Consider the following 5,999-nt stretch of genomic DNA (forward strand, 5'->3'; position numbering starts at 1 on the left):
AAGATGTGGAACCAATTCAGATGCCACTCAGTAGATGAATGGATCAAGAAAATGTGGTATATATAAACAATGGAATTCTATCCCTCCATCAGGAAAAATGACATTGCCCCATTTGTTAGGAAATGGAAAGACTTGGAAAAAATTATGTTAAGTGATGTAAGCCAAGCCCAAAGAAACATAGGTCCCATGATTTCCCTTATTTGCAATATCTAGTATATGTATGAGTCAAGCAGAAAAGGTCAGATAAGGTGATGTTAGGAAAATGAACCCTAAGATATGTATTTTAAATGTTTTTTTTTCTTTCATGCATTTGTTTCTAACGCAATTATTAGATTATTTCTTTGTTGCTTTGTATGTCCCTCCCCCATCGTATAACCCATGCTTTCATTGTATTTGATGTCGGTATAATTTGTGGAGGGGAAGGGGAAAAATAAAGTCGTTTAAATAAGGATACAGGTGGACCTGTTGCAACAATGAGAAGTACAAGTTGTCATGTCAAAAACAAACTTTACAACTTGGGGGTGGGGGGAGGATTGTATGAGGGAGGGAGGGAGGATGGGAAGTGATGGGAAGGGTAAACAAAGTAGGAGGCTACAATGCTCGATAAGAAATGTCCTCACTATCTTGCCCATGTAATTGTAACCCCTCTGTACAGTATTTTCACAATAAAAAAAAAAACTTTGTTCAGATGTTTTAGTCATCAGAAATTTGAGCCAGGTTTGGGAGCTCACACTTGTAATGCTATCTGCTGTGTCTTGGCTGATACAGAGAGGATTATGATTTGATGTTAGCCCTGGAAACATTCAAAATATTGGATCTCAATCAATATTTGAACCCAATGCCTTGTATTTCTTATTTCATCTACTCAGAAATGGTAAAAAGGAGGAGTGTGGTCCATGCCGACCTGGTCATAGATTTAAAACCCTAACGCAAAAATGACTAAAGTGAGCCGGGCGCAGGTGGCTCATGCCTGTAATCTTAGCTATGCAGGAGTTGAGATCTGAAGATCACAGATCAAAGCCAGCCCAGACAGCACAATGAGACTCTTATCTCCAATAAACCACTAGAAAATGAGATGTGGTACTGTGGCTCAAACAGTAGAGCCCTCGACTTGAGCTGAAGAGCTCAGGGACAACACCCCGGCACAGAATTCAAGTCACATAACCAACAGAAGAAAAATGAGGGCTGGGAAGGTGGCTCAGTGGTAGAACGCTTGCCTTGTATGCCTGAGTCCCTGGGATCGATTCCTCAGCACCACATAAGCAAAAAGAAAAGAGCCAGAAGTGGCGCTGAGGCTCAAGTGGTAGAGTGCTAGCCTTGAGCTGAAGAACGGAGGGACGGCGCCCAGGCCCAGAGTTCAGGCCCCATGACTGGACCTCCCCACACCCACCCCCCAAAAAAAATGAAAAAAAAATGACTAAAGCAAAAAAAAAAAAAAAGCAGGTGTATGGCTCATCATGTAGAGTACCTACCTAAAATCATGGGACTCTGAGTATAAATTCTAGGATAGAAGGGGAAAGGATGTGAAGGAATAGAAGGAAGAAAAGAAGGAAGGGAGGAGTTATTCTCTATATTGTCCTTGCCTAGCTATTTCATTAAGGTGTCCTCTCATTACTTTTTCTTCTTTCTTCTTCTTCTTCTTCTTCTTCTTCTTTTTTTTTTTTTTTTTTTTTTTTTGTCGATTGTGGGGCTTGAACTCAGGTCCTGGATCCTGTCCCTGATCTTTTCTGCTCAAGGCTAGTGCTCTACGGCTTTGAGTTACATTGTCACTTATGGTTTTCAGTAGTTAATTGGAAATAAGAATCTCATAGATTTTCCTGCCCAGGCTAGTGTTGAACCTTGATCCTCAGATCTCAGCCTTCTGACTAGCTAGAATTGCAGGTATGAGCCATTGTGTCTGGTCACCCATTTGTTTTCTTTCTTTTTATTTTTTGTAAGTCATGGGACTTGAACTCTAGGTGCTGTCCCTGACCTCTTCAGGACAAATGAAGTGCTCTGCCACTTGAGCCAGAGCCCACTTCTGGTTTTCTGGTGGTTAATTGAGGATAAGAATCTCATGACCTTTCCTACCTGGGCTGGCTTTGAACTGGAATCCTCAGATCTCAGCCTCTTGAGTAGTTTGCATTACATGTGTAAGCCACCTGCACCCAACTTCCTCATTTATTTTCTCATGATGAGTTCTAGCTGATTTATCTACTCCTTGTAGTTCCTTAGCAACTACAAAGTAGGCCTAGAAGTACCTCATCCTTTACAATCGTCCTTAGGACCAAGTGACTGCTGAGTGCAGGACAGGAGATGAGGCCAATATAAAATACAATGCTATCTATCTATCTATCTATCTATCTATCTATCTATCTATCTATCTATCTATCTATCTATCTATCTATCTATCTATCTAGTTAGTTATCCAGGGTAGAGCACTAACACAGTCCTCCACTACCACAAATTATGCAGTCGAATTTCTCACATTTGAGGAAATCACAGGAGTTAGCACATCTGGAATGTAATAGATTAATCTTTTCCTGGGAAAACCATCTTCATGATCATGGTATCTCCCCTGCCAGGTAAGTAACAATGCTGACTTGGTATTTTAAAAACTAACAAACACATGAGAGTAGTTCACATTTGTAATACTAGCTACTCAGAATGCTGAAATCTGAGGATTAAGCTTTAAATACTAGATAAATTTTGCTGATTTTGATTAAAGCTCCTTTGGTGTTTTTAATTGTAATTTTTATTTATTTTCTTATTTTACTGTTTCTTACTGTGACTACCAAAAAGCTGAGTGACTTACGTGGCTTGTATTCCTGGATTACACTGGAGGTGCTCTAAGACTTCATCAGAGGCCAAACTTGTTCTCCTCAGCTGAGTAGCCAGCCACAAAGCTGTAAGTGACAATACCTACAGTAAGCAAAATTACATAAAATTAAAAATTCAGACACACAGTTTTACTAGACATATTTCAAATAAAAATAGAATTCAAGTTTCAGTAAATGTTAGTAAAGTTTTAATGAATTCATTCTATCTGTGTCCCCTGAGACACTGCCATAGAGGAATGGAATACTTACGGCATATCATGTAGCTCTCAAGGCATGGAGGTAGTTACTCTCTTCCTTTACAGAAAATGTTTGCCTGACCAAGTACCTTAGTGAATATAATTTATTATGCAGAGCTACCCACTTTTCTATATGTACTTATGTCTCCCTCTCCTTTTCTCCCTCCCTCTCTCTTCCCTCACCCAATCCCTCCTTTACTTGTTTTCTGGATCAAAACTCATGCATGGTAGGCTGCTAAGCGGAATCCCAGCCCTGGGTATGATTTTGTGTTTGGTGCGGGGGTACTTTTTCAGGGCTTGAACTTTGGCCCTGGACACTATCTCTGACCTTTTGTGCTCAAGGCTAGTGCTCTGCCACTTCAACCACAGGTCTGGTTCTTTCTTTTTGGTGGTTATTTAGAGATAAGGTCTCATTGGCTTTCCCTCTTCGGCTGGATTCCAACCATGATCTTATCAGCTTATGATTACAGGATGAGACATTGGCATCTACCTTACTTTTTTTAAGTTTTCAAGTAACTTCTTTTAATTTAAAAAAGTACAAGTATGGGAAACTTCCCAGAGAGGTAAACAACTTAAAACTATATAGGTTTAAATATCTCTGTATCATCACAAAATTGCTAAGTAGTTCTATTACTAACATTTTATGAGGTGAATTTTCAGGAATAAAACTAATAATGTTAAGGAATTGGAAAAATGATATTACTTTGTTTTTCCGTACCCAAGTCATATACTTTATTCTGTGTCTTACTTGGAAAAATCTGATTCATTGTCTAGAATGATTCCTATGAATCATGAAAATAATGACAGAGCTAGTTCAGTCAATGATTTAGAGTTCTAAAACCGAAATTACAAGATACTTTGTATTTTAATCCATACAGTATAGTGATTTTGTCTAAAGCATGCCTTACTGACACACATCACTAGAAAAGTCAGTTTGGAAAATCGGTCTATACTCAAATCTTGTCAAATAAAGAACACATTTGAATAGTGATGATATATTTCCAAGCAATAACTTGAAATGTCACTGACTGTCTTGACAGGTACAATTAGCTTCTTCGATTTCTACTTGTCATAATATTTATACTTCAGGAATGCTACAGCAGTGTTAGACAATTTTGAAATGGCTGCTTCAAGGGACAGATAAGAAAAATAATCTTAAACCAGGAGGTAGTGGCTCACGTCTGTAATACTAGCTCCTCAGGAGGCTGATATCTGAGGATCGCAGTTAAAAGCTAGCACAGGCAGGAAAATTCATGGGACTTTTATCTCCAATAAACCACTGACAAAACTAGAAATGGTAGTGTGGCTCATTTATTAGAGCACTAGCCTTGATCTGAAGAGCTAAAATCAGACAGAGTCCTAGTCCCTCGACTGACAAAAATAAATAACTAAATAAAAGAAATCCCACACTGGCCAGATGAATGAGAACTGACAATGTTTTCTAGGTAAGGTATATTTAGTGCTAGTTTTCCTATATTTTGTCTTACCTCATATATTAAGTGTATTTTTGCAATGAACTGAAGAAGGTTCTTAAGTGATTTTTTCTATGAATAACTGAGATTGTAATAAACTTATTTTGTAAAATATGGTCTATTTTCCACTATTTCTTTTTATCATTTAAATCTCCCTCTTTGTTCTGCACCATCTTCCACTTCCACAGGTTTCCAGGGTATATCATAAGAAGACTGTGTACACATTATTCTGGGGTCCACCACTCTCTCCCATGTCATTAGGTAAGGCTAAGCACCATTTTTTTAAACAAATATGTGGGGATTTTCTTTCACTTTAATCCTAATGAATTAAAAGTAGAAGGTGTTAGAAAAGTTCTAAGTCAGTGAATGCACTCGTGGTGTGCTATGTACCCAGAGATCCATGAAAGCAATAGTAGCAAGTGATAAATTAGAGTATCTAGGAGAAACTATTTACCTATAAGCTCCTCTGACCTCTATAGCAATGATAGAGCAGATATTTTTCATTGTACACAGGTATCTTGTTCAGTGTCCTGATCTTTGATTAATACATTCTGTTCTTATTCTCTTCTAGCCAAAATCAACCTTGTCTATGTTATTCTTATCGCAAAGAAATGTCAAACAGAGAACTAGAGCATGGTGTTTACATATGTAACTGAGGTCTTTTTGCTGTGTCTCCCCATGAAGGTTGGTAGAAAGGCAAAAAAGCATGAATGAGAGAATGAGAAGGTAAGACAGTATTTGTTTTGAAACAAGATCATTTTCATAATGAGGTCTTCTGTCTATGAGGGCAGAGTTCTCCTCACGATCATGTCTTAAAGATTCTATCTCTTTTTTCTTTTATTTTTATTTTTCACTTTTTTTATTGTGAGAATACCATACAGAGGGGTTACAATTACATGACCAAGATAATGAGTATATATATATATATATATATATATATATATATATATATATATATATATATATATATTTTTTTTTTTTTTTTTTTTTTTTTTGTCGGTCGTGGGGCTTGAACTCTGGGCCTGGGCGCTGTCCCTCAGCTCTTCAGCTCAAGGCATGTGCTCTACCACTTGAGCTACAGCGCCACTTCCGGTTTTCTGGTGGTTTATTGGAGATAGGAGTCTCACGGTCTCTCCTGCCCGGGCTGGCTTTGAACCTCGATCCTCAGATCTCAGCCTCCTGAGTAGCTAGGATTACAGGCGTGAGCCACCAGCGCCCGGCTAATGAGTATATTTCTTATCAAGCATTATTCCTTCCTCCTTTGTTTTCCCTTATCACCCCTTCCCATCTACTCCCCACTCCCTTGCACCAAAGTTGTAAATTTCGTTTTTGACATGAAATCCCATTGTTGCAATGGGTCCACCTGTATCCCTATTTAAACAATTTTTCCCTTCCTACAAATCAACAAAAAAATCATCTTATAAATATGTTAAAAATAATAGCAAGAAAGAAAATTTGATTCCTTATCTTGA

General features: G+C 38.0%; 1 non-coding gene across 1 annotated transcript; it reads right to left on the bottom strand.

Moving 5' to 3' along the window:
- Nucleotides 1–2,408: 2,408 nt before the first annotated feature.
- On the bottom strand, nucleotides 2,409–2,572 carry LOC138829393 (U1 spliceosomal RNA). The gene has a single exon (XR_011372572.1). It is a non-coding gene; the product is annotated as a U1 spliceosomal RNA (small nuclear RNA).
- Between the last annotated feature and the right edge of the window lie 3,427 nt (nucleotides 2,573–5,999).

The sequence above is a fragment of the Dipodomys merriami genome, unplaced genomic scaffold (genome assembly GCF_024711535.1).
Source record: "Dipodomys merriami isolate MVZ:Mamm:240054 unplaced genomic scaffold, mDipMer1.0.p SCAF_1702, whole genome shotgun sequence".
NCBI lineage: Eukaryota > Metazoa > Chordata > Mammalia > Rodentia > Heteromyidae > Dipodomys > Dipodomys merriami.